This window comes from Canis aureus, chromosome 16 (genome assembly GCF_053574225.1).
Source record: "Canis aureus isolate CA01 chromosome 16, VMU_Caureus_v.1.0, whole genome shotgun sequence".
Lineage (NCBI taxonomy): Eukaryota > Metazoa > Chordata > Mammalia > Carnivora > Canidae > Canis > Canis aureus.
Window position 1 is genome coordinate 18168725 of NC_135626.1, and position 27944 is coordinate 18196668.

General features: G+C 42.3%; 1 protein-coding gene and 1 long non-coding RNA gene across 9 annotated transcripts in view; one reads left to right on the plus strand and one right to left on the minus strand.

Annotated features, from left to right (window-relative positions):
* FAM222B (family with sequence similarity 222 member B) overlaps window positions 1-27944 on the plus strand; it is an 88069-nt gene that overhangs the window by 34713 nt on the left and 25412 nt on the right. The window contains exons 1-2 of one of the 8 annotated variants that reach the window (XM_077851988.1): window positions 6802-7016; window positions 27597-27689. The exons of 5 other annotated variants lie outside the window; for them this stretch is intronic. The gene's annotated coding sequence lies outside the window, so the exon portion shown is untranslated. Of the gene's footprint in view, window positions 1-6801; window positions 7017-27596; window positions 27690-27944 lie in introns of those variants that run through there. 2 more of the 8 variants (XM_077851986.1, XM_077851989.1) reach the window with 2 other exon arrangements.
* LOC144286022 (uncharacterized) overlaps window positions 1-27944 on the minus strand; it is a 56635-nt gene that overhangs the window by 24364 nt on the left and 4327 nt on the right. The window contains exon 3 of the long non-coding RNA XR_013354141.1: window positions 7659-7767. This is a non-coding gene — a long non-coding RNA (uncharacterized LOC144286022). The remainder of the gene's footprint in view (window positions 1-7658; window positions 7768-27944) is intronic.

Here is a 27944-nt window from a genome sequence, read left to right on the forward strand (position 1 = left end):
TCTATTTATTTTTTACATTTATGCTTTCCATGGATGTATAGTATAGTTTATCATGATTGCAAATGAGAATTTTTATTGTTGTGTAAGCAGCCTTAACTTTCTATCTGTTGCCTTCATGTTTTAAAAACTATATATAATGGGGGTGCCTGGCTGGCTCAGTTGGAAGAGAATGAGACTCTTGATCTCAGGGTTGTGAGTTCGAGCCCCACGTTGGTTGTAGAGCTTGCTTAAATAAACTTAAAAAAAATTCTTTAAAAACTGTATAATAGGGGCGCCTGGGTGGCTTGGTCAATTAAGTATCTGCCTTTGGCTTAGGTCGTAGTCCCAGGGTCTTGGGATGGAGCCCCTTGGGATCTCCCTCTCTGTCTCCCTTTGCCTGTCGCTCACCCTGCTTATACTCACTCTCTCCCCCTCTGTCAATAAAATAATAATAATAATAAAAAACATGAAAAAACTGTGATAGATTTTGAAACCTAGTCAATTCAGGATTTTAGTAAATATTCCCCACCTGTTAACACCTCATACCTTTACTTTTTTTTTTTTATACCTTTACTTTCTATAGATAATAGTTTAAAGATACCTTCTAGGTATAGATTATTTCCATATAGGTTAAGGTGGGAAAATAAATAGAAGAAACTAATTTGGATAAGCTGGTTTATCTAGTGTGAATTATTATATGGATACATGTTTCTGTTTTCTCCCTCTGCCAGAAATCCTTCCCCTTCTGTCCTGCCCCAAGCCCACAGTCTTGGAAAAGTTGGATTTGGTTCTTATATACATTCTTTTTTTTTTTTTTCCTTATATAAATTCTTTGTTGTAGTTTTGCCATTTTTTAACTGATTAGATTAAGCACCTTAAAGATCAAGACTATAGCTTATTCACTCTTTTTGGCTCTGTGTCTAATAGAGTTCCTGGTATATAGGAATACAATAATATATGGTGATGTGAGTGAATGAATGAATAAATTGAATTTCCATGGGGTAGCCTGGATGGCTCAGCGGTTTAGCACTGCCTCTGGCCAGGGGCGTGATCCTGGAGACCCGGGATTGAGTCCCATGTCGGGCTCCCCGCATGGAGCCTGCTTCTCCCTCTGCCTGTGTCTCTGCCTCTCTTTCTGTGTCTCTCATGAATACATAAATAAGATCTTTAAAAAAAGAAAATAAATTGAATTTCCAAAGATACAGTGAATGGATTTTATGCTTCCCTCTAGTGTCTGAAAGAGAAAGTGCAGCCAGTTTAAAAAAAACCAGCAAACTTAATACTTTGCTACATTGAAATCATAGTTGAAGACTTTGCCTTTTTTTAACTTTCACACTTTTTTCAGACCTGCTGTTCTCTTTAAGACTAGTGGATAATAAGGATTTTGTTTTGTTTTGTTTTTAAAGATTTTACTTATTTATTCATCATGAGAGAGACAGAGAGAGAGGCAGAGACACAGACAGGGAGAAGCAGGCTCCATGCAGGGAGCCTGATGTGGTACTTGATCCCTGGACTCCAGGATCATGCCTTGGGCTGAGGGCAGGCGCTAAACTGCTGAGCCACCCAGGGATCCCCTTGTTTTGTTTTGTTTTTTTTTTTTAATCTATGTTCTGTCTCATGGGTGTTTGAATTCTAGAAAATGTCACATAGCAGGTCTTTTTTTTTTTTAATTTTTTTATTTATTTATGATAGTCACAGAGAGAGAGAGAGAGAGAGGCAGAGACATAGTCAGAGGGAGAAGCAGGCTCCATGCACCGGGAGCCCGATGTGGGATTCGATCCCAGGTCTCAAGGATCGCGCCCTGGGCCAAAGGCAGGCGCCAAACCGCTGCACCACCCAGGGATCCCAGCAGGTCTTTTTTATTTATTTTTATTTTTTTTTAAATTTATTTATGATAGTCACAGAGAGAGAGAGAGAGGCAGAGACATAGGCAGAGGGAGAAGCAGGCTCCATGCACCAGGAGCCCAACGTGGGATTCGATCCGGCGTCTCCAGGATCGCACCCTGGGCCAAAGGCAGGCGCTAAACCCCTGCGCCACCCTAGGGATCCCACATAGCAGGTCTTTATGGGGAAAATACCCTTTTAGTAGTTTCAGCTTCTGCTTGGGATAGATCATTGTTATGATCTTGTTTTTGTTATTCAATTCTACTGTAAACTGTATATTTATTTTGATTGGAGTAAATTAAGTGTCAAAGGCTTTTTTTTTTTTTTTTTTTTGGTGTTTTGTTTATTACAAATGCCATCTGGGAAATTTGCCAAACACAGTACTCAAGAAATATTGAAGTGTGATCAGACTAGTTGGACGTTACCTGAATTAGTTTTCAGTCTAGCTCATTGATGTTTTCTCTGCTTCTGAGAGACAATGTGTTTTCTTTTTTTTTTTTTAACTTTATTCATGAGAGAGAGACACACACACACAGAGGCAGAGACAGAGGCAGAGGGAGAAGCAGGCTCCACGCAGGGAGCCCAATGTGGGACTTGAACCTGGGACTCCAGGATCACACCCAGACACTTAACCGCTGAGTTAAGTGTTATTTTATTAGTATCTTTTACTGATTGTAAAAGTTCGACATGTTCAACATAAAAAGTTAAAAAACTATAAAAAATAATCTGTTAATTCCACTATTCAACTAATCTAAAATTACAAAATTAATGAATGTTGTTTACTTTTTGGGGGATCCAATAAGACAAATACTTAAAAAGTTCTCTCATTTGCTCCCCCTTCGCCTCTCAGTGGTAACTACTATTGAGAGATTGGTGTATATATTTCCAGGTATTTTCTTGGACCTACAGATATATATAATACTCATGTGCTTAAAAATAGATGGTTATTTTGTAATACAATCTGAAACTTGATATTTTAAAGTTTTTATTTAGACAAAATATCCAGTATAGAAAAGTGCATATAAATGCACAGTTCAGGGAATTGTCACAAATTGATACCAGTATAACTAGTTCCCAGATGAAGAAACACTACCAGAGCTCTTGAAGCCCCTCCTATCAATTTGTCCATGATACTGTTGAAGCACAGAGTGAGTAAATACTTAGTAGTGGCAGAATAAGAATTTGTTGTATCATGAAAATGAAGAGAATTATTAATCATTTCAACTTTAGTGGCTTTTATGGATCATTTAGGTGATTTGGACCATTCTTTTGCTATAAAGTTTACTGATCTAAATATTTATTGAGGGCTTTACTATGTGTGCCTTACTGTACATAATTGGGAAGGGAGAAGATACAAAGGCAAATATACAAGTTCTGAGTTACAGGGGGATCCCTGGGTGGCGCAGCGGTTTAGCGCCTGCCTTTGGCCCAGGGCACGATCCTGGAGACCCGGGATCGAGTCCCACGTCGGGCTCCCGGTGCATGGAGCCTGCTTCTCCCTCTGCCTGTGTCTCTGCCCCCCCCCCCCCCTCTCTCTCTCTCTCTGACTATCATAAACAAATAAATAAAAAAACAAAACAAAACAAGTTCTGAGTTATAGTCTAAATTAGAAAGACAAATCACATATTAGACAACAGAGTAAGTATTAAATTGTGTGGTAGTGATTCAAAAAAGGAATCATTGCTGAGAGCATCAAAGAAGGCTCTACAGGGAAGGTGGAATTTGAGCTGGGCCTTGAATGGATTTAAATCACATGATTGTAACAGCACAAGTCATGGCATGAAAGTAGAAATGGATGAACATGATACACACTAAGCAGATTAGTTTGGTGTGGGGAAAACATGCTGAGGAAAGGTAGGAAGTAAGTTCATTAATACAGGATAATGTTAGATTGTGGAACATATAACAACTATAGAATGGAAACTTGGCCGGATGACATAGGTACGAGAGAGCCATAGATAGTTTAGTGGATAGGAGTATTAGATTTGGAGCCAAGAAGACTCAAATTCTAATACTGACTTTTCCATGACCTAGAGAAGATCCTTTGGACCTGCGTTTCTTCATCTATAAAAATGAGGAAAATATCTATTTCATAGGGTTATTTTTTTTAATGTCTTTATTTCTTCTTCACTTTTAAAAAATTTTTTTATTTATTTATGATAGTCACAGAGAGAGAGAGAGGCAGAGGGAGAAGCAGGCTCCATGCACCGGGAGCCCGACGTGGGACTCGATCCCAGGTCTCCAGGATCGCACCCTGGGCCAAAGGCAGGCGCCAAACTGCTGCGCCATTCAGGGATCCCTTCATAGGATTATTATGACAGAATAATAAATATAAATGTATAGTCCCTGACATAGGACCCTGGACTTACAGGCAATGAATTTTACTGTTTCCGTGGTTCTTTTTTTTTTAATTTTTTTTTTAATTTATTTATGATAGTCACAGAGAGAGAGAGAGGCGCAGAGACACAGGCAGAGGGAGAAGCAGGCTCCATGCACTGGGAGCCCGATGTGGGATTCGATCCCGGGTCTCCAGGATCACGCCCTGGGCCAAAGGCAGGCGCCAAACTGCTGCGCCACCCAGGGATCCCTGTTTCCGTGGTTCTTAAGGAGAAGAGGAAATGGTTGAAAGCAGTGGTATGCAGAATGATGGAGACTAGGAAGAAGTTATAGGTACCCCACAGACATGTTAAAGATCTCTGTTAGGGTAATGATAATAAGATAGAGTACATTTGAGGGATGTGAAAAGAAATTGGACTTAAATTCTTTTTTAGGAGGAAATGATTTGGGCTTCCCCAGTGATCTTTCATTAAACTATTCTAATTCTTCTGTGGACTATATAGATACTTTGGCAAGGTGAATTTGACATTTTAATTTAGTTAAGGCATTTTGAAACTCCCTAAGAGTTCCTCATTTATATTATTATTATTATTATTAATATTATTATTTAAGATTTTTATTTATTTATTCATTCATGAGAGACATGGTGGGGGGTGGGGAGAGGCAAAGACACACGCAGAGGGAGAAGCAGGCTCCATGCAGGGAGCCTGACATGGGACTTGATCCCAGGTCTCCAGGGTCAGGCCCTGGGCTGAAGGCGGCACTAAACCGCTGAGCCACAGGGCTACCCTCGTTTATATTTTAGAAGAGGATATTAGAAATTTTATCTGAATTAATCCACTTGCCAAGAACATTTGTGATAATAGTGGTGATATTGGTATGTTTTTTTTTTTTTATTTCTAGGCAAATTATTAATTTGGTGCATGTGTGATCTTGGAACAATTTAAATTTTAGTTTCTGGGCGCCTGGGTGGGTTAAGCTTCTAATTTTGGCTCAGGTCAGGATCCTGGGATAGAGCCCTGGGTGAATGGAGCCCACTTATCCCCCTCCCCTTCCCCTCTGCTCCCTCCCCTCACATGACTTCCTCTCTTTCTCTTAGATAAACAAAATCTTTAAAAAGAAAAAAGGGCACCTGGTTGAGTGTCTGACTTTGGTTCACGTAGTGATCCTGGAGTCCTGGGATTGAGTCCCACATCAGGCTCCCCTTGGGGAGCCTGCTTCTCCCTCTGCCTATATACCTCTGCCTCTCTCTTTGTGTCTCTCATGAATAAATAAATAAAATCTTTAAAAAAGAAGAGCTGTCTTTAAAAGAGTCATGCCATACAGTTCTTTTTCCATCTTACAAGAAGACTGAGGTTATAGATATGAAATGCTTTAAGCTCCACATAAGAAAGAGCTACTTAAATTGCAAATATTTTGTTGTCTTTTAAAAATTATTTTTTTTCTTTTAAAAATTATAGTACTACTTGGGGAACTAAGGAGGATTGTAGAGTGTGATGAGGATATTTAATATTAGTTGCAAGAACTTTGCAGACAAAAATGGCAATATAGGTAATAGTTTGCCTTCCCTGACCCCCATGGTATTTTACTTAAATGAGCCCCATGCACTGCTCTACCTCTACACCTAAGAAAATATTCTACAGTGTGTGGCATATTCCATCTCAGCAGTGTTTTGCCCAAATGGTGCCATTAGTGATTAAAGTGTTGATGCAACCTGCCAGTTATGTGGCGATCTGGCTGTTGCTGAGAGTTTTTTCTTAATATTTGGTATATAGCTTAAATCTTTGCTTCCTGATTGTGCTGAAAGCTGCTAAAGATTTGGTTAGCTTGGATTTAATTGGATGTAGATGTTTTATATCTGAACTGGGTTGGAGCCAACTGTGTGTGTTTTTGGGTGTGTGTGTGTGTGTGTATGTGCGCGCAGTTTGTGTTTTCAGATTATTCGATGTATCCCTTCTACCCCCCACCAACTTCCAGTTACAAACCTTCCCAGTATGCTCCCTCCCCTCGTAATTTCTGCGTCACAGGAAGCAGGAGTTTCAGACTGGGTAGATGGATGTGTGCAGCTGACTTAATATGCAAACCTATATCTATCCACGGTGAAGTTGATTAGTCTGAGAAAAGAAGGGCGAGGCAGAAAGGCCCCCGAGAGCATCTTTTTACTGTTGGGTGTCATCTGGTAGCTATTGCTATGCAAGTCTGAGGCACTCTGGGAGGTATCGTCTGGATAGGGGTCACTCCGAGCACTCAAGCAGAAACAGTGGCGAGGGAGTGGTAGAAGGGGTGAAGCATCACCTAGCCCAGCTGTGGGATGCTTGGCTCCCGGCTTTGGGGTGGTAGCCAGGGGAGATGGGGGCAGCTCTAACAAAGAGGAGCCGCGCAGGGGCCGGGGCCGTGGGTAGCTGGCCTATCCCCGGCGGCTGACCTCCCAGTGGGCCTCCCCAGTTGGCTGCTTGGCGGGTCGCTCTGCTGGCTGCCTGGCTTGCCATTGGCTGTGCGGGCGGGGGTTTGCAGAGGGCCGGGATGGAGTTGAGGGGGCGGGGCTGGCTTCCGGCAGCAAAGGGGAGCAAGCAGCAGCCGGCTGGGGGAGGGGGGTGTCGGCGCACCACGGAGTGCTGTGCTCAGAGTCAGAGAGCCTGGCACTCGGAGCAGCCGCCTCCCCCTCCCCTCCCCCTGCCGAGACTGCTGTAAGCCCCTTCTCATCCCTTCTGCCCGGGCGGGGCGAGGAGGGCTGAGCTGCCCCAGGCGGGCGGGGCGGAGCCTGGAGCCCCACCGAGCGCTGCGGAGTGAACCTCACCTCCCTTCCAGGGCTCAAGGTGTGTGTGTGTGTGTGTGTGTGTGTGTGTGTGTGTGTGTGTGTGTTCTTTTTCTAATGCAACCCCGACTTCAGCCGACTTAACCTTGTGAGAAAAGGGGAAATGGAATAGGAAGTAAGAGCTCCACATCCCATCAGTTTATCTTTGATTTTCTGATTCTGCCCTTCATTCTTCTTTCCCTCCCATCATCACACCCCTGCAGCAGAGTAAGGAGAGGAGATTCAGGACTCATATCTTTTTTTTTTTTTTTACTAATATGTCGATGTCGGTCTCATATGTAGTAAAATGAACAGAGAAGAAAAGGGGAGCCCTTTCTTATGTGGCATCCGATGTAGTAAACCGCGGAAGGAAAAAAAAAAAGAAAAGAAGGCTAGGAGTGGGGTTTTGGAACTATATTGCATCTGGGTCCATTAAGGCTGTCTTCACCATTTTCCTACTTGGGACAGCCTTAATCAGCAAAAACAATCTGAAAAGGAAGGAGGTGCTAGTGGAAAGAGGGAGCAGCCCCTTTCAAATGGTGTTCAAAGGAAATCCTGATAGTTGTTAGAGATTAACTCTGAAGTCTCTTCCTAAGACCTTGTCATGGGCTTTGTTAGATACTCAGCCCTATTGGAGAAACCTACCTAGAGAGAGCAAACTTACCTTGCTTTTATTGAAAACTGAAAGTCTTGTCTATCTCTCCATTGGTTTATTTCTTATATCCATAGGTTCTCAGAGAGGTTAGTTTCAGTCGTGAAAAACCAGAACCAAACTAAAAAAAAAAAAAAAAAAAAAAAGAATTCTGTTTAATTATTTTTTAAAGTATCCCTCCCTGCCAATTTTATGAAATTGGGTGGCTGGAGCATTACAATTTAAATTCTGTTTATATCGCTTTTGAGTTGTTTTGCTTCTACAACTTACAGATTCCTTTTTTCTGAAGAACACAGCCTGTCTTCAGCCAAAATCAGAAACCTCTATATAAGTTTTTAATTGAGAGGAAAGTTACCAATTGAAGATAGTAAACCCAAATTTTATGATCATAGTTAGAAATAAAGTGTGTGTGTGTGTGCGTGCGCGCGCGCCTTTCTGTGATGAGTGGCAATGTTCTTGCTAAACTTGCTTAATTTAACTGGGTGTTTTCACTAAAGGTGTTTGGACAAGATATATCTTAATGTTGATTAGCAAAGAGCTAGAATGCCAGACTAAATATCAATTTTTGGCAGCACTTTGGTAAATATTAATTGAAATGATTGAGAGTTCATTCTTATAATCCAGGTTCTGTTTCCACAGTTTGTTCTTTTTTTTTTTTTTAAGATTTTCTTTATTTATTCATGAGAGACACAAAGGGAGAGAGAGGCAGAGACACAGGCAGAGGGAAAAGCAGGCTCCATGCAGGAGCCCGATGTGGGACTCGATCCCAGCATTCCAGGATCAGTCCTGGGCCAAAGGCAGGCGCCAAACCACTGAGCCACCCAGGGATCCCCCTCCACAGTTTGTTCTAACTGGAGTTCAATTTTGAAGATAGAAATGAGGTGCTGGAGCTTTATTACAATTTTAACTGGATCAGTATTTTTCCTTTGCATTGATATATTGGATCCCTGATAAAGGGCAATTTGTGGTGAAAGCAAGTATCATGAAGAAGAGGGGTAATAGGATAGGAAACCATCTCAGTTGTGGAAACTTACTAGGGATCAGGAATCTATCTATTTTCTAAATTTCAAGTAGCCTTACTACAGAATTATACAGAAAAGGGGGCACCTGCCTGCCTCAGTCAGTAGCGCATGTGATTCTTGATCTCCGGGTTCGTTTGAGCCCCACAGTGAGTTTAGAGATTACTTTAAAAAATAAAATCTTTAAGAAAAAAAAAAAACTGTGCAAAAATGTATATTCACAGTAAACCTTTGTTGGATTTAGGATGTTTTGTTTGTTACCCATTCATCTCTTAGACTCCGTAATCATGTTTAAATTGAAAGGCTGGGGACCCCTGGGTGGCGCAGCGGTTTGGCGCCTGCCTTTGGCCCAGGGTGTGATCCTGGAGACCCGGGATCGAATCCCACGTCGGGCTCCCGGTGCATGGAGCCTGCTTCTCCCTCCTCCTGTGTCTCTGCCTCTCTCTCTCTCTCTCTGTGACTATCATAAATAAATAAAAATTTAAAAATTAAAAATAAATAAATAAATAAATTGAAAGGCTAAGAGGATACCCTAGATGTTTTCTTACCTAACTTGTTACTGAGAATGAACTATTAAAAATCACTGAAGCTTTGACAGCTAGCTACCGTATAGAACAAAGCACACTTGATGTCCAGGCTATTGCAAGCTGAGGAAGTAACAACAACAAATTTGGAGGGCATATTTAAAGCATGTATCATGTCAGCTTGCTTCTACTAAAAAATAAGTTGCTGTCCTATTTGATTTTCTAGGTGGCTTTTTGTCTACCAGTGGGTAAGCAATTAATACAGCTTTGTAAAGCTATATTACACTTTGCTCACTTAATTTTTTTATATATCTATTTTCTTGCCTGATTTGTGTAATCAATATTTTGCATGGTACAGTGATTTCCCCAAAGAATTTTCCCCAGGAGACAAAGGCTATGTATAGAACTCTAATCATAGGTGTATCTACACTGATCTCCAAATATCATTTAAAGGGAGATAGAACTCCTCAAATTTGGTCCTCTACGAGGAAACAATTATTTGAAGCCATGACTTCCCATAATCTCTTAGGTTGAGGGGACATGGTGCTGCTGAAGTTAAAGTAGCTGATTTAATTTTCTTTAGCAATCTGTTTTTATCCATCCTGATTATTTCTGTGAGTCACAGCTTAGATGTGTTAAGAAAAAGGGCCCTGTGTTCTCTCTAAAGGGAGACTCGAGCCCAATCCCCCATTCACATCAGAAGTATAAAATGATCCCCTTGAGAAGGTGACAGAAAAGATTGGACCCTTGGTGTTGATTCTCATAATAATCATCTTGAGTGTTATAAGTTTTGGTTGGAATCGGGAAAAGCTTGCTCAAGATGGGGAAATACTGGAGGCAAAAAGAACTGGGAATTTTGCTATGTGGGAGATGTATTTAGAGACAATGAATGCATTCATATGGAGATGTGGTTGGTGGTAGTTTTTAAGCTATTCAGCTTTGTCAGGTGTCTGAGACAATATTTTGTGTGTGCTTAAACCCCTCCCCCAGGGATTTGACTCTTAGAAGCTGAATCTTTTCAGCTTCCAAGAGGAAGTTTGCTGTGAGTCTGAATCCAGAGGATAGAGGACTTTGGTAGAGTCTGTTATCTGTTCAGATAAAGATGTGGAATTGATTGCTGGTGAGTTACTGAACTCTTCCGAATGAATGGTTGCTAGGCAAAATGCATCCCAATCAGTTTAATCCTAAATAGTTTACGGGTCTGTTCTTGGTGAGGGCCAGAGCTGCCTTTCTCTCGATACTGCCTTTTAAGAATCCTGTTGGATTTGCATATATGTTGCTGAGTGGCTCACATACCTGCAAAAATAGCGGGGGGAGGGACCCCTGGGTGGCTCAGCGGTTGAGCATCTGCCTTTGGCTCAGGGCCTGATCCAAATTCAGGGATTGAGTCCCATATCAGGCTTCCTGCGTGGAGCCTGTTTCTCCCTCTGCCTGTGTCTCTGCCTCTCTGTGTGTCTCTCATGAATAAATAAATGAAGTCTTTAAAAAAAAAAAATAGCGGGGGGTCGGACCAGAATGACTTATGGACCTCCCTTCATCCATATAAGAGAGTTTAGCTTTTGGTAACATTGGCTCAGCATTGTTTCTCTCCTGGATCAAGTGGTGGGTAGGGTTGCTCTTCAATGGTAGGATACCATTGTATTTGATTATCTTTGGTTTTGTACACATTCATTTTGGAAACAGGCCAGTGATAACACTGCCCCTGGGCCTGGATGGATGGAAAATAGGACACAGTAAACAATTGAGGGCATAAATAATGAATCTTCCAACTGAGCCCTGGGAGGGTGAAGGAGATTATCCTTAGAGCTGTTCAGTCTGGCAGCAAAAGGGGAAAAGTCCACTGAATTAATTACCCTATGTTTGATACTGCATTTACGGGATTGTTAGAGCTATTCAAAACAGAGATGTCTTTTAGATAAAAACTTTTAACCTATTTTTTTTTTAATTTTTTTTTTATTTATTTATGATAGTTACAGAGAGAGAGAGAGAGAGGCAGAGACACAGGCAGAGGGAGAAGCAGGCTCCATGCACCAGGAGCCCGACGTGGGATTCGATCCCGGGTCTCCAGGATCACGCCCTGGGCCAAAGGCAGGCGCCAAACCGCTGCGCCACCCAGGGATCCCTTGTTTTGTTTTTTTAAAAATCACTCACATTGCTCATCTTTTTAGAATCCAGGCCTTTGCTCCTTCCCCCAACTTTGGTCTATATGTTAGCATACTGTGAATACTGGACAGTCTGTTAGGCCAGATCTTAGAAATTTACTTATTGAGGGACGCCTGGGTGCTCAGCTCAGTGGTAGTGTCTGCCTTTGCCCCAGGGCGTGATAATGGAGACCTGGGATCGGGATTGAGTCCCACATTGGGCTCTCTTCATGGAGCCCGCTTCTCTCTCTGCCTATGTCTCTGCCTTTCTCTCTATCTATCTCTCTGTGTCTCTCATGAATAAATAAATAAAATCTTAAAAAGAAATTTATTTACTGGGAGGTTTCATTAGCTGCAAATACATGTGGTGATAGAAGAATCTGGTTCTTCTGGTTTAAACAAAAATTTTTTAAATTATTTTTTTTAAGATTTCTTTCTTTATTTATTTATGATAGACATAGAGAGAGAGAAAGAGAGGCAGAGACACAGGAGGAGGAGAAGCAGGCTCCATGCTGGGAGCCCGAAGTGGGACTCGATCCCGGGACTCCAGTATCACGCCCTGGGCCAAAGGCAGGTGCTAAACCGCTAAGCCACCCAGGGATCCCCTGTTTTATTTAGTTATTTATTTTTTACTTTTTAAAGATTTTTATTTATTTATTCATGAGACACACACACACACACACACAGACAGAGACACGGGCAGAGGGAGAAGCAGGCTCCAATCAGGGAGCCCGATGTGGGACTTGATCCCGGAACCCCAGGATTATGCCCTGAGCCGAAGGCAGGCACCAAGCCGCTGAGCCACCCAGGTGCCCTGGGATCCCCTGGTTTAAACAAATTTTTAAATTTCTTTAGTACATCTATGTATCTTTAGTCCGTATTATACTTTGAAATTAAATGTGGAGTTGTAGGATAGAATTATTTTTTAAATATTTTATTTATTTATTCATGAAAAACAGAGAAAGAGGGAGACAGAAGCAGAGGGAGAAGCAGGCTGCATGCAGGGAGCCCAACATGAGACTCGATCCTGGGTCTCCAGGATCACACCCTGGGCTGAAGGCAGCACTAAACTGCTGAGCCACCCAGGCTGCCCTGTAGGATAGAATTATATAACAGTTCACGAAAGGTTAAGACAAGAGTTTTTTCAGCCCAGAAGTCATTTCCAGTATTAACATAAACATCTTTACTTTTAGATTAGTTTCATTCAGTGAATGAAATAAGCAGACTCTTAGTGGTCTCAGTATTTCTCTGAGGTAGGAAAAATAATACCCTGAGAATGTCTAAATAACTTAGTGATTTGGTAGTGAAGCAAGACCCAGAGGCAAGGTCTCTGAATTCTTCCCTTTGAATTTCTAATATAGTGAAAAAAAAATTTTTAAAGTACGCTCTATGCCCAGTTTGAATTTACCACCCTGAGATTGAGTCACATGCTCTACTGACTGAGCCAGCCAGGCACCCTGAAATTTCTAATTTATTTAATTCTTTTCTCCAAGAACTTTTGTTTTTTGTTTGTTTGAAATATATTTTTTTAAGATTTTACTTATTTATTCATGAGAGACAGAGGTGGGGAGGCAGAGACACAGGCAGGGGGAGAAGCAGGCTCCATGCAGGAAGCCCGATGTGGGACTCAGTCCTGGGACTCCAGGATCACACCCAGGGATGAAGACAGGCGCTAAACCACTAAGCCACCCAGGCATCCCTTCCTCTGCTTTTTAACTGGGATTTTCTAGCTGAACAAACTGATTAGAGTTTGTTTTCTTTCTCTGGTCCTTCAAGAGACCAGTAAGTAAGATACCCACAAGCTTGAATTAAATGTAGTTCTTTAATCATTAAAAGTAGTATATAGGGGCCTCTGGGTGGCTTAGTCCATTAAGCATCTATTTTCAGCTCAGGTCATGATCCTGGGGTACTGGGATTGGGCCCCACATCCGGCTCCCTGCTCAGCGGGGAGCCTGTTTCTCCCTCTCCCCTGCTCATTCTCTCTCTCTGTTGAATAAATAAAATCTCAAAAAAACCAAGTAGTATATAAGTCATTACTGGACCTAGAAAAGTTTAGCTCAATTTAGTATCCTTTAGATTGTTTAATTTTTTGACATTGACCCTTATTGTCTAATTACAATGAGGTCCTGTGGAGAATTGAGATCTTCCAAGTAGATCATAGATAAACTAGCTTTTGGTACTAGCATGTCTCCTTTGTTGGCATCTTCTGGCCCCACAGTATTGGCCAGTCATTCATCATACGTGGGCATGTGGTAGATAAGCAAACCAAAGAAATGTTACCAAAACAAACCCCTTCTCTCAACATTGGCCTGTATATACTCTAATGATGACAACTGTTGGCCAACATGAAATTCATTTAGAAGTCAGGGTGTGATTAAAGTAGTACTATACATTATAAATTTCAAAGCTGAGGATTTCTTTAAGTGCTATTTGGTGGGAAAATGTTACTTATTTCTCTCTGTCTCTCCCTCTCTCCCTCCCTCATTGGAAGATCAACTGAATATTACAGCAGATTTAGGGCAGCCCCGGTGGCGCAGCGGTTTGGCGCCGCCCCTGCAGCCCAGGGCGTGATCCTGGAGACCCTGGATCGAGTCCCACGTCGGGCTCCCTGCATGGAGCCTGCTTCTCCCCATGCCTGTGTCTCTGCCCCCACCCCTCTCTGTGTCTCTATGAATAAATAAATAAAATCTTAAAAAAATATATTACAGCAGATTTAAAAGGCAAGGTTTCCATGATCAATTGATAATTCTTTGCACTCAGCAAAGTGGTTTTCAGGATCAGTTGCTGATCTGAGTGAATCAGATTTTATGCCACTTGGAGAATTGAAGGGATTTTGACACCATCCCTGTTGCTTCAGAGAGAAACATAAGTGTTGTTAGTCATAACCTAAGTTCTTCTTTCCAGGGGCACCTGGGTGGCTCAGAGGTTGAGCATCTGCTTTTGGCTCAGGTTGTGATCCTGGGGTCCTGGGATCGAATCTCACATCGGGGCCCCCTGCAGGGAGCCTGCTTCTTGCTCTGCCTATGTCTTTGCCTCTCTATGTCTCTCATGAATAAGTAAATAAAATCTTTTAAAAAAAAGTTCTTTCCGGGATCCCTGGGTGGTGCAGTGGTTTGGCGCCTGCCTTTGGCCCAGGGCGCAATCCTGGAGACCCAGAATCGAATCCCACGTCGGGCTCCCGGTGCATGGAGCCTGCTTCTCTCTCTGCCTCTCTCTGTCTCTCTCTCTCTCTGTGTGTGACTATCATAAATAAATAAATAATTAAAAAAAAAAACAAAACAAAACAAAAAAAACTTCTTTCCTTCCAAAAGCTGAAGTATTTTTTCTATTGGCAGTTCACTTATCACTTACTATGTAAAGGATACAACTTAATCTATTTTATTTTTTTTTAAGATTTTATTTATTCATGAGAGACATACAAGAGAAAGGCAGAGACATAGGCAGAGGAGGGAGAAGCAGGCTCCCCACAAGGAGCTCAATGCGAGACTTGATCCCAGATCCCAGGATCATGCCCTGAGCTGGAGGCAGACGCCCAACCACTGAAGCACTCAGGTGTCCCAAACTTAATCTATTTTATTTATTTATTTTTTTTTAATTTTTTTTATTTATTTATGATAGTCACAGAGAGAGAAAGAGAGGCAGAGACACAGGCAGAGGGAGAAGCAGGCTCCATGCACCAGGAGCCCGATGTGGGATTCGATCCCAGGTCTCCAGGATCACGCCCTGAGCCAAAGGCAGGCGCCAAACCTCTGCGCCACCCAGGGATCCCTTAATCTATTTTAAAAGGACAGAGGTATCAAGACTATGAGAAGTTAAAGGCAGCTCATCCCAGGTCACAGTATATCAATGGAAAAGACACATTTCCTGGATTCCTGAATGGACTGTCTGTATTACTCAACTATTCAGCTGGGAGTGGTTGTACTATTGTGAAGGCATTAATTTTGTAGCTGTGAAGTACTGATTTATTTGGCTTTTGCTTATCTTATTCTCCCAGACCTTTTTCATTCAGCAGAAAGTGGAACCAGTGGATTAATTAAGAATCCATATCTTGGTTTTAACCTTTCCTGCTAGGTGTTACTGTGCATTCAGTAAAGTGTTTTACAGAGGATTTTAGTACTTAGGTTTCATTCAATCCCTGTGAGGTTAGGGTGCAGTTGGAGTGTGATGGTGTATTAGAACATTTGTGCAGAGAGACAAAAGGAACCGTTCCTTTTAAGAAAAGCTCTTTGCGGGCAGCCCTGGTGGCGCAGTGGCTTGGCGCAGCTTGCAGCCTGGGGTGTGATCCTGGAGACCCGGGATCGAGTCCCGCATCGGGCTCCCTGCATGGAGCCTGCTTCTCCCTCTGTCTGTGTCTCTGCCTCTCTCTCTGTGTGTCTATGAATAAATAAATAAAATCTTTAAAAAAAAAAAAAAAAAAAGAAAGAAAAGCTCTTTGCCTATTATCATAATCCATGGCAAATTAAGTTAGAATGAGTTGCTTTTTCGGCAGGCTGTCTTTTAATTTTTGCCTCTTCTCCAAGCTGAACAAATGTCCCATCTGAAATGTATCATTCTTGTCATACATAGTATGTTTTGGGGAGATTGTTCCAAGTGGCTTGGAAGTGAGAAGCTGATGCACTTAAACCTGCACACCAATTCTGTAACTCCCTGGAATTCTGTTTCCACCGACTGCCTCCATCCCCTCATCTGTCCACATCTGCTGATCTCTCAGCTTCCCACAGCTAGTTAAGAAGGTACCATTTGGGGATCCCTGGGTGGCTCAGTGGTTTGGTACCTGCCTTCCACCCAGGGCATGATCCTGGAGTCGCGGCATCAAGTCCCACATCAGGCCCCTGCATGAAGCCTGCTTTTCCCTCTGCCTGTGTCTCTGTCTCTCTCTCTCTGTGTGTGTGTGTGTCTCTCATGAATAAATGAATAAAATCTTTAAAAAAAAAGGGGGGGGGACACAAGTATATTGGATATAGTTTAATTGCTTTAAAAAAATGTGTTGTATAATTAAAACCTCTACTGTTGGGATCCCTGGGTGGCGCAGCAGTTTGGCGCCTGCCTTTGGCCCAGGGCGCGATCCTGGAGACCCGGGATCGAATCCCACGTCGGGCTCCCGGTGTATGGAGCCTGCTTCTCCCTCTGCCTATGTCTCTGCCTCTCTCTGTGTGTGTGACTATCATAAATAAATAAAAATTAAAAAAAAATTAAAACCTCTACTGCTGTCTTGCACTAAAACCAGCAGATAAACCACGGAGAACGACAGTTTCTCAGTAAGGACCACTCTATGCTATTTAAAATCGCTGTCCCATCTAGTACTCCTCTCCTTACACTGCTTATTTTTCTTTTCATAGCATTTATCACCTTCTAAGAGTTTACATAACTTACCTGCTCATTAAATTTGTCTGATCCTCCCACTCTACCTTGTGTAAAAATGGAAGCATAAGTCTTTGTTTTGATCTTTGCCAAGTCCCTCACTCCTGAGCAGTGTCTTGCTCAGTAAATATTGATATGAATTAATTGGAGAGGTAATCTAGGGATTAGAATTGGAGTGTATGAGAAGAGATTATTGTCTTACTGGAGCCAGAACTAAACGGGATCACGTTACTGAAGGACTAGCTTAAGAGAAAAAATATGTGAAAAACAAATCAACGGGCAGCCTGGGTGGCTCAGCGGTTTAGTGCCACCTTCGGCCCAGGGCATGATACTGGGGACCTGGGATTGAGTCCTGTGTTGGGCTCCCTGCATGGAGCCTGCTTCTCCCTCTGCCTATGTCTCTGCCTCTCTCTGCGTCTCTCATGAATAAATAAATAAAATCTTAAAAAAAAAAAAAAATCAAGGAATGGGGGTTAGTTAGCCCAGATTAGAGAAATGACATTTTATAGTATGAAAATATGAAGGAACATTATATAAAGATAGATGACTAGCCCTAATTCACCTTGAAGAAGACAAAGGAATAGACTGAAGCTCCTGAACAATGAATATAAGATAGCAGAAGAATTTCCTGATTTTGAAATGAACACTGGAACAGGTGACCAAAGAGGGATGGTCTCTCAGAATTGATTTTCAACAGTGGCATCGTGTTGGAGGCAGTGGTGAAAATGGAAAGAGAGCCAGGGGTCAGAAAACCTGGTTGTAGTCTAGGCACTTATGAGCTTTTCCTAGTTTCTTTATCTCTGAGAATGGAACTAATGATGTTGCACAAACTATCCTTTTTTTTTTTTAAGATTTTATTTATTTATTCATGAGAGACCGAGAGAGAGGCAGAGGCATAGGCAGAAGGAGGAGAAGCAGGCTCAACGCAGGGAGCCCAGTGTGGGACTTGATCCTGGGACTCTGATGCCCTGAGCCCGAAAGGTTGTTACTCAACCACTGAGCCATCCAGGTGTCCCTGCACAAACTATCTTAAAGGACATTTGAAAAAATCAGATAAGAGAATTCATGTAAAAGTACTTTGAACAGCATTTCTAGTACTGTGACACTATTGAATAAGCTCAAGTTATTTATGTTCATGTAAAATTGCCTTTCTTTAGACTTTATTAACCTGTTTTTGAGCTCAGAAATAAATCTACTCCTTATGGCATCTTTGTTTAAGACTTCATCATCATCATCATCATCATCTCTTGCCTTGAAATCACTATAGGCACTTAACTGATTTCTGCCATCTTCTGTTTGTCTTTCACATTTTCAGCAGAATGATTTTTTAAAATTTATATATATATTTTTTTTTTTTTTAAAGATTTTATTTATTTATTCATGATAGTCACAGAGAGAGAGAGAGGCAGAGACATAGGCAGAGGGAGAAGCAGGCTCCATGCAGGGAGCCCGATGTGGGATTCGATCCGGGGTCTCCAGGATCGCGCCCTGAGCCAAAGGCAGGCGCCAAACCTCTGCGCCACCCAGGGATCCCTTAATCTATTTTAAAAGGACAGAGGTATCAAGACTATGAGAAGTTAAAGGCAGCTCATCCCAGGTCACAGTATATCAATGGAAAAGACACATTTCCTGGATTCCTGAATGGACTGTCTGTATTACTCAACTATTCAGCTGGGAGTGGTTGTACTATTGTGAAGGCATTAATTTTGTAGCTGTGAAGTACTGATTTATTTGGCTTTTGCTTATCTTATTCTCCCAGACCTTTTTCATTCAGCAGAAAGTGGAACCAGTGGATTAATTAAGAATCCATATCTTGGTTTTAACCTTTCCTGCTAGGTGTTACTGTGCATTCAGTAAAGTGTTTTACAGAGGATTTTAGTACTTAGGTTTCATTCAATCCCTGTGAGGTTAGGGTGCAGTTGGAGTGTGATGGTGTATTAGAACATTTGTGCAGAGAGACAAAAGGAACCGTTCCTTTTAAGAAAAGCTCTTTGCGGGCAGCCCTGGTGGCGCAGTGGCTTGGCGCAGCTTGCAGCCTGGGGTGTGATCCTGGAGACCCGGGATCGAGTCCCGCATCGGGCTCCCTGCATGGAGCCTGCTTCTCCCTCTGTCTGTGTCTCTGCCTCTCTCTCTGTGTGTCTATGAATAAATAAATAAAATCTTTAAAAAAAAAAAAAAAAAAAGAAAGAAAAGCTCTTTGCCTATTATCATAATCCATGGCAAATTAAGTTAGAATGAGTTGCTTTTTCGGCAGGCTGTCTTTTAATTTTTGCCTCTTCTCCAAGCTGAACAAATGTCCCATCTGAAATGTATCATTCTTGTCATACATAGTATGTTTTGGGGAGATTGTTCCAAGTGGCTTGGAAGTGAGAAGCTGATGCACTTAAACCTGCACACCAATTCTGTAACTCCCTGGAATTCTGTTTCCACCGACTGCCTCCATCCCCTCATCTGTCCACATCTGCTGATCTCTCAGCTTCCCACAGCTAGTTAAGAAGGTACCATTTGGGGATCCCTGGGTGGCTCAGTGGTTTGGTACCTGCCTTCCACCCAGGGCATGATCCTGGAGTCGCGGCATCAAGTCCCACATCAGGCCCCTGCATGAAGCCTGCTTTTCCCTCTGCCTGTGTCTCTGTCTCTCTCTCTCTGTGTGTGTGTGTGTCTCTCATGAATAAATGAATAAAATCTTTAAAAAAAAAGGGGGGGGGACACAAGTATATTGGATATAGTTTAATTGCTTTAAAAAAATGTGTTGTATAATTAAAACCTCTACTGTTGGGATCCCTGGGTGGCGCAGCAGTTTGGCGCCTGCCTTTGGCCCAGGGCGCGATCCTGGAGACCCGGGATCGAATCCCACGTCGGGCTCCCGGTGTATGGAGCCTGCTTCTCCCTCTGCCTATGTCTCTGCCTCTCTCTGTGTGTGTGACTATCATAAATAAATAAAAATTAAAAAAAAATTAAAACCTCTACTGCTGTCTTGCACTAAAACCAGCAGATAAACCACGGAGAACGACAGTTTCTCAGTAAGGACCACTCTATGCTATTTAAAATCGCTGTCCCATCTAGTACTCCTCTCCTTACACTGCTTATTTTTCTTTTCATAGCATTTATCACCTTCTAAGAGTTTACATAACTTACCTGCTCATTAAATTTGTCTGATCCTCCCACTCTACCTTGTGTAAAAATGGAAGCATAAGTCTTTGTTTTGATCTTTGCCAAGTCCCTCACTCCTGAGCAGTGTCTTGCTCAGTAAATATTGATATGAATTAATTGGAGAGGTAATCTAGGGATTAGAATTGGAGTGTATGAGAAGAGATTATTGTCTTACTGGAGCCAGAACTAAACGGGATCACGTTACTGAAGGACTAGCTTAAGAGAAAAAATATGTGAAAAACAAATCAACGGGCAGCCTGGGTGGCTCAGCGGTTTAGTGCCACCTTCGGCCCAGGGCATGATACTGGGGACCTGGGATTGAGTCCTGTGTTGGGCTCCCTGCATGGAGCCTGCTTCTCCCTCTGCCTATGTCTCTGCCTCTCTCTGCGTCTCTCATGAATAAATAAATAAAATCTTAAAAAAAAAAAAAAATCAAGGAATGGGGGTTAGTTAGCCCAGATTAGAGAAATGACATTTTATAGTATGAAAATATGAAGGAACATTATATAAAGATAGATGACTAGCCCTAATTCACCTTGAAGAAGACAAAGGAATAGACTGAAGCTCCTGAACAATGAATATAAGATAGCAGAAGAATTTCCTGATTTTGAAATGAACACTGGAACAGGTGACCAAAGAGGGATGGTCTCTCAGAATTGATTTTCAACAGTGGCATCGTGTTGGAGGCAGTGGTGAAAATGGAAAGAGAGCCAGGGGTCAGAAAACCTGGTTGTAGTCTAGGCACTTATGAGCTTTTCCTAGTTTCTTTATCTCTGAGAATGGAACTAATGATGTTGCACAAACTATCCTTTTTTTTTTTTAAGATTTTATTTATTTATTCATGAGAGACCGAGAGAGAGGCAGAGGCATAGGCAGAAGGAGGAGAAGCAGGCTCAACGCAGGGAGCCCAGTGTGGGACTTGATCCTGGGACTCTGATGCCCTGAGCCCGAAAGGTTGTTACTCAACCACTGAGCCATCCAGGTGTCCCTGCACAAACTATCTTAAAGGACATTTGAAAAAATCAGATAAGAGAATTCATGTAAAAGTACTTTGAACAGCATTTCTAGTACTGTGACACTATTGAATAAGCTCAAGTTATTTATGTTCATGTAAAATTGCCTTTCTTTAGACTTTATTAACCTGTTTTTGAGCTCAGAAATAAATCTACTCCTTATGGCATCTTTGTTTAAGACTTCATCATCATCATCATCATCATCTCTTGCCTTGAAATCACTATAGGCACTTAACTGATTTCTGCCATCTTCTGTTTGTCTTTCACATTTTCAGCAGAATGATTTTTTAAAATTTATATATATATTTTTTTTTTTTTTAAAGATTTTATTTATTTATTCATGATAGTCACAGAGAGAGAGAGAGGCAGAGACATAGGCAGAGGGAGAAGCAGGCTCCATGCAGGGAGCCCGATGTGGGATTCGATCCGGGGTCTCCAGGATCGCGCCCTGGGCCAAAGGCAGGCGCCAAACTGCTGCGCCACCCAGGGATCCCTATATTTATTTTTTTAAAGAGTTTATTTATTCAGGAAAGACAGACAGAGAAAGAGAGAGAGAGAGAGAGAGAGAGGCAGAGACACAGGCAGAGGGAGAAGCAGGCTCCATGCAGGGAGCCCGACGTGGGACTCGATCCCGGGTCTCTGGGATCATGCCCTGAGCTGAAGGTGGCACTAAACTGCTGAGCCACCCAGGCTGCCCCAGATTGATTTTTTTTTAAGATTTTATTTATTTATTTGTTTGTTTATTTACTTGTTTGTTTGTTTGTTTGTTTATTTATTTATTTATGAGAGAGAGGCAGAGACACAGGCAGAGGGAGAAGCAGGCTCCACGCAGGGAGACTGACGTGGGACTTGATCCCAGGTCCCCAGGATCACATCCCGGGCTGAAGGTAGCACTAAACTGCTGAGCCACCGGGGCTGCCCTCCACAGATTGATTTACAATAGACATCTGATCAATGTTACTCTCCTCAAAACCTGTCCCTGTCTCCCCATGGCTTCAGGATAAAGTCTGACATTAGCTAATAATAGTTATAACTACTGGGATGCCTGGGTGGCTCAGTGGTTTAGCGCCTACCTTCGGCCCAGGGCGTGATCCCAGAGACCCTGGATTGAGTCCCACATCGGGTTCCCTGCATGAAGCCTGCTTCTCCCTGTGCCTTTGTCTCTGCCTCTCTCTCTCCCTCTGTCTCTCATAAATAAATCAATTAATTAAAAAATAGTTATAACTACTATTGAGCATAGACACTGTACTCAGCACTTTATGAATATTATCTTATTGGGCAGCCCGGGTGGCTCAGTGGTTTAGCGCCGCGTTCAGCCCAGGGCCTGATCCTGGAGTCCCGGGATCGAGTCCCGCGTTGGGCTCCCTGCATGGAGCCTGTTTCTCCCTCTGCCTGTGTCTCTGCCCGCCGTCCCCCCCCCCGCCCCATCTCATGAATAAATAAAAAGCTTTTTAAAAAAATGAATATTATCTTATTTAATCATCACTGTTTTTCTCTAAGATATGGAGCTACTTTTATGCTGATTTTTAATGGTAAGAATATTAAGCTGTGACTCCAACCCCAGCTTTTTTTCTTTTTTTTCTTTTTTAAGATTTTATTCATTTGGGATGCCTGGGTGACTCAGCGGTTGAGCGTCTGACTTTGGCTTAGGGCATGATCCCAGGTCCAGGGTCCTAGTCTCACATGAGGTTCCCTATGAGGGGCCTGCTTGTCCCTCTATGTCTCTGCCTCTCTCTGTGTGTCTCTCATGAATAAGTAAAATCTTTTTCTTTTTCTTTTTTTTTTTTTTTTTTTTTTTTTAAAGATTTTATTTATTTATTCATGATAGTCACACAGAGAGAGACAGAGAGGCAGAGACACAGGCAGAGGGAGAAGCAGGCTCCATGCACCGGGAGCCCGATGTGGGATTCGATCCCGGGTCTCCAGGATCACGCCCCGGGCCAAAGGCAGGCGCCAAACCGCTGCGCCACCCAGGGATCCCTCTTTTTCTTTTTCTTTTTTTTTTTTTTAAGATTTTATTTATTCATGAGAGACAGAGAGAGAGAGAGAGGCAGAGACACAGGCTTCATGCAGAGAGCCTGATGTGGGACTTGATCCCAGGACTCCAGGATCACGCCCTGGGCCGAAGGTGGCGCTAAACTGCTGAGCCACCCGGGCTGCCCAATAAAATCTTTAAAGAAAAGATTTATTCATTTTATATATAAATTTTTTTTAATTTTTTCATTTTATATATAGAGAAAGAGACAGCATGAGTGGGAGGGGAAGAGGTAGGGAGGGAGAGGGAGGGAAAATCTCAAGCAGATTCCAAGCTGAGCTCGGAGCCCGATGCATGGCTCGATCCCAGATCCTGAGACAATGACCTGAGCCAAAACAAAGAGTTGGCCATTTAATGGACTGTGCCACCCAGGCGCCCCAACCCAGTTTTATTCTATTTTTTTTTTTCCAGTTTTATTCTTAAAGTGCTGTTCTGTCCCTCTAGTATGAAATATAAGGCTCTTCATAATTTGGCATATCGGGCTCATCTCCAGGGTTTGTCACATACACCCAACACCCAACTCTTCATACCAGACCATTTGTGGTTTCCCAAACATGCATTTAGTTAATGCTAGTTTTCTCTGCCTAGAGTAGCTTACCCTTTGCAGTCTGGTAAATTCTTGCTTGGCTTTCAATGACCCATATTATTCCCCCTACTTTCTCATTGTTCCTTTGAAGTATTTGTTTTGTTATTTTTAAACTTTTTAAAAAATATTTTATTTATTTATTTGACAGAGTGAGCAAGCAAGCAGGGGAAGAGGTAGACAGGGAGAGAGAAGCAGGCTCCCCATTGAGCAGGGAGCCCGATGCAGAGCTCAATCCCAGGATCCCAGGGTTACGACCCGAGCCTAAGGCAGACGTTTAAGCAACTGAGCCACCCAGGCACCCTTTGTTTTGTTATTTTGGTTTTCAAACAACTTGATCCACTTTTTTTTCTTTTTGAAGTGTAATTGACTTACAGCATTGTGTTAGTTTAAGATGTACAACAGAATGATTTGATATTGTGTATACTGTGAAACATTCACCACAGTAATCACATTTCTCACCAGGGATGTCTGTCATATTTGTATTCCCAATACATAGTACTACCACCGTGCCTAGTGCATCGCAGTTGTTCAGGGAGTGAATAAATGACGTTCCTACTAAGTGTTCTCTTCAGGTTCTCTTTTATTCCCTTTTCTATACATATTATAGTTTCTTGATCCCTCTCTGTTTTTTTACATCTTGGCTGAGCTATTCCTAGGCTTTCCTCTGTTTCCATCAGAAAGTGTATTTTAATGACTGCAGGAAGTGAACTGCAACCTTCCAAAATAACTTTTAACAAAAAATGTACCAAATGAGCAGGTTGTCCAGCTGCTTCTTTGGGAAATGTTCTGATTGCATTAATTTCTAGCTACCTCCTTGCCAGAATAGAGCTCAAATAAAATAAGAAAAATAAACAGAGAAGGGGCACCTAACTGTTCAGTTGGTAGAGCATGAGACTCTTGATCTCCAGGTTGTGAATTCAAGCCCCACAGTGGGTGTAGAGATTACTTAAAAATAAAAAACATAGGGGGAATCTCTGGGTGGCTCAGCGGTTTGGCCCCTGTCTTCAGCCCGAGGTGTAGTCCTGGGGTCTTGGGATCAGGTGCCGAATCGGGCTCCCTGTGTGGAGCCTGCTTCTCCCTCTGCCTGTGTCTCTGCCTCTCTCTCTCCGTCTCTCATGAATAAATAAAATCTTAAAAAAAAAAAAACAGAGGTAAGCATTTTGTGTACCTACTTTTCTCTTTTACTTTCTGTCACCTCAGCAGGGTCATCCCACTTTATAAGTTACTAAAAATCACAGTTTTCCCCTTCTGTAAAACAGAGTGGCTTCTTAAGACTCCACAGTACCCCTAGGGCAGTCTTAGTCCCTTGGGCTGAAGATACAACTGAAAAGCAGAATCTGGTACAAAATTCCAGGGGAAGAGGTGCAGCTCTTATCCAGAATTGAAGGCAAATGAGTCAGGCAACACAAATCTATCAGCTCCAAAACATCTATTCAGAAGTGATTTAATCTTTGCTGTTGAAGCAGATCAACAATGCCATTTGCCAGTCTAAAAAAATGAGGTTACCCAGGATTCTCTTATGAGAAGATAAATTATTAGTGTAATAGTAGCTCCTGGCCTTCCATAATGTCTCTTAGTGGGACGCCTGGGTGGCTCTGCGGTTGGGCTCCTGCCTTCAGCTCAGGTTGTGATCCTGGGATCTGGGAGCGAGTCCCACATTGGGCTCCCTGCGGGGAGCCTGCTTCTCCCTCTGCCTGTGTCTCTGCCTCTCTCAGTCTGTGTCTCTCATGAATAAATAAATAAATCTTTAAAAAAAAAAGTCTGTTCTTGGTAAGTACTACATGTTAGCATCACAGGGCACATCTAGTGCATAGTAGTAGAGTGTAGAGATAAGGCCAGAGTGCCTTACTTAGGGTGGTTAGGGAAAATTTAACAGTTCCCAGCAACTCTCAGCCTTAATGGACTTGGTTATTGTTAAAATTCATCTTTATCAAAGGAAACGCTAGTTAATGATTTTTCTCCTGGCTCAACATGCTGGGCATTAGCTGGAATTGCTGAGTGATTTGCAGTGGGGAAACCATGAGAGCAATTTCTTGTTTGTCCACAAATTATCATTAGCAGTTTCATTTGCAGATTGAAGAAGCAAGACAAGTGGGCTGTTTGCCAGTTGCAGCTTCCCTCCGATTAGGGCGTTAGTTCAATTATGTCCAATTAACTTTTATTGCAGATAGTGGTGATAATTACTTGCAAGTCAGTTTTTGGCTGCAGTTATCCCAAGGCTGAAATATGAACTTGATGGATTTTAATAACCAGAATGACACATTTTTACTCCCTTCCTCCACTGTAGTTATTTCTTTTTCCAGACCTCTTTTAGACAGGAGATCAAAGCAACGTAAAAATTCATCTCACAATTAAAACATATTGTCCTTCCTTTGAAGAGCTGTGTAGGATCATATTTTAGAAGAATCTATTAGGAGCAGCCTTAATGGCTTTTTATATTCTGAGATCATACCCTTGAGTTCATTGCTGCCCATCATAAGAGAATAGATTGAGATGTAACCAAATGTCATTCACAGCAGTATGTACTTATTGTAAGATTATAGTAATTGGCAAGGTGTAATTTAGTCTACTGCTTGCATATGAAATTCTCCTCAAAGTGCAAAAGTAAACTTTTGTTGGGGGCACTTTTGTAGATTTTTTTTAAAAGATTGTATTTATTTATTTCTCTGTCCAGTTTCCTTTACTGGGGTGAGGGCACCCAGAAGAGACCATCCACTCCCCAAACCCATGGAAGATTTATTTATTTTAGAGAGAGCGAGATCGTGCGAGAGAGAGCAAGCATGTGCAAGCAGGGAGAGGGGCAGAGGGAAAGGGAAAGAGAGAATCTCAAGTAGATGTTGTGTTAGCATGGAGCTGAGGCAGGGCTTGATCCCACAACCCTAAGATCATAATCTGAGCTGAAATCAAGAGTCAGTCACTTAACCAGCTGAGCCACCCAGGTGCCCTTGTTTGGGGCACTTATTTATTTATTTGTGAGAGCATGAGCATAAGCAAAGGGAGGGACAGAGGGACAAGGAGACTCCCCAGAGTGGTGAGCCCAGCATGGGGCTCCATCCCTGAGATCCTGACGTGAGCCAAAGTCAGATGCTTAACCCACTGAGCCACCCAGATGCCCCCTGTTTGGGGTACTTTTTGTTTGGAGTACTTTTAAAGTTTTCTTTCTTTCTTTTTTTTTTTTTTTTTTTTTTAATTCATTCATGAGAGACGGAGGGGAGGGGCAGAAAGAGGCAGAGACACAGGCAGAGGGAGAAGCAGGCTCCATGCAGGGAGCCCAATGCGGGACTCGATCCCTGGACTTCAGGATCACGCCCTGGGCCAAAGGCAGGCGCCAAACCGCTTAGCCACCCAGGGATCCATCTCTTAGGTGTTATTTTATTTTTTTATTTTTTAAAGATTTTCTTTATTTATTCATGAGAGAGACACAGAGAGAGAGAGAGGCACAGACACAGGCAGAGGGAGAAGCAGGCTCCACGCAGGGAGCCTGACGTGGGACTTGATCCTGGGTCTCCAGGATCACACCCTGGGCCAAAGGCCGGCGCCAAACCGCTGAGCCACCCGGCTGCCCCGGTGTTATTATTTTTTTTTTTTTCCCGGTGTTATTTTATTTTATTTTATTTTATTTTATTTTATTTTATTTTTTTTTCTTTCTCCCCCCCCCCCCCCGGTGTTATTTCAATAGAAAGTTGCATAATATCTTTGGAAACATCCTTGCTTAGGTGGAAAAAAAGTGATAGAAGGAATAGTTTGTCTTTCTCTGAAGATGACAAAGTCCCTTTGCTTTTTTTTTTTTTAGACTTTCCCTTCAGTATTATTTGATGGTAACCCTGAAAAGTAAATGGTCTTATAAGCAAAATCTTATCTCCTTAACATACAAAAAACTAAAGTCGACTCCAAGCTGGGACTGTTCCTAGATCTTCAGGTGACTTCCTGTTTCTTTCATTTCAGATGTCCTTGCTCACTCTGTCTTTTGTTGCTAGGCTCTCTTTCCAAGGGCTTATCAGTCTCCTTAGATACTTCATGGATGTGGCTGCATAAAAATTTTGTTGCGAATAAGTGGCCAACAAGTGTGGCAGTGCATTTTAAGAGCTAACTTTTCTTACTGTTTGTGTGAAATAAAGGCAAAAAGTTCATGGCTGCTTGGAGAAGGGGCATAATACAGCTGTTTCTCCTCCAAAGCCTCCCTGATCACACTAAAAAGGAAAGAAGAAAGGGTGAGTGATAAATATCTTCCTTTTACAACTTCAAAGCTCTTCATTGATTGTTACCGAAAACCTTTCTGCTTTAGAATAACCAAGACTGCCTACCAGCTGCTATTGGTGTGAAAGTGGAGAAGCTAGTTATAGTGGGTACTTCTCAGGAAATCTGGAGATAAAGTTCATGAAGTCATTTGGAACTTTTTGTGTAGTGGGAGGAAAGAGTGTCAAAACTGTTAAACTCTGGGGACGCCTGGGTGGCTCAGTGGTTGG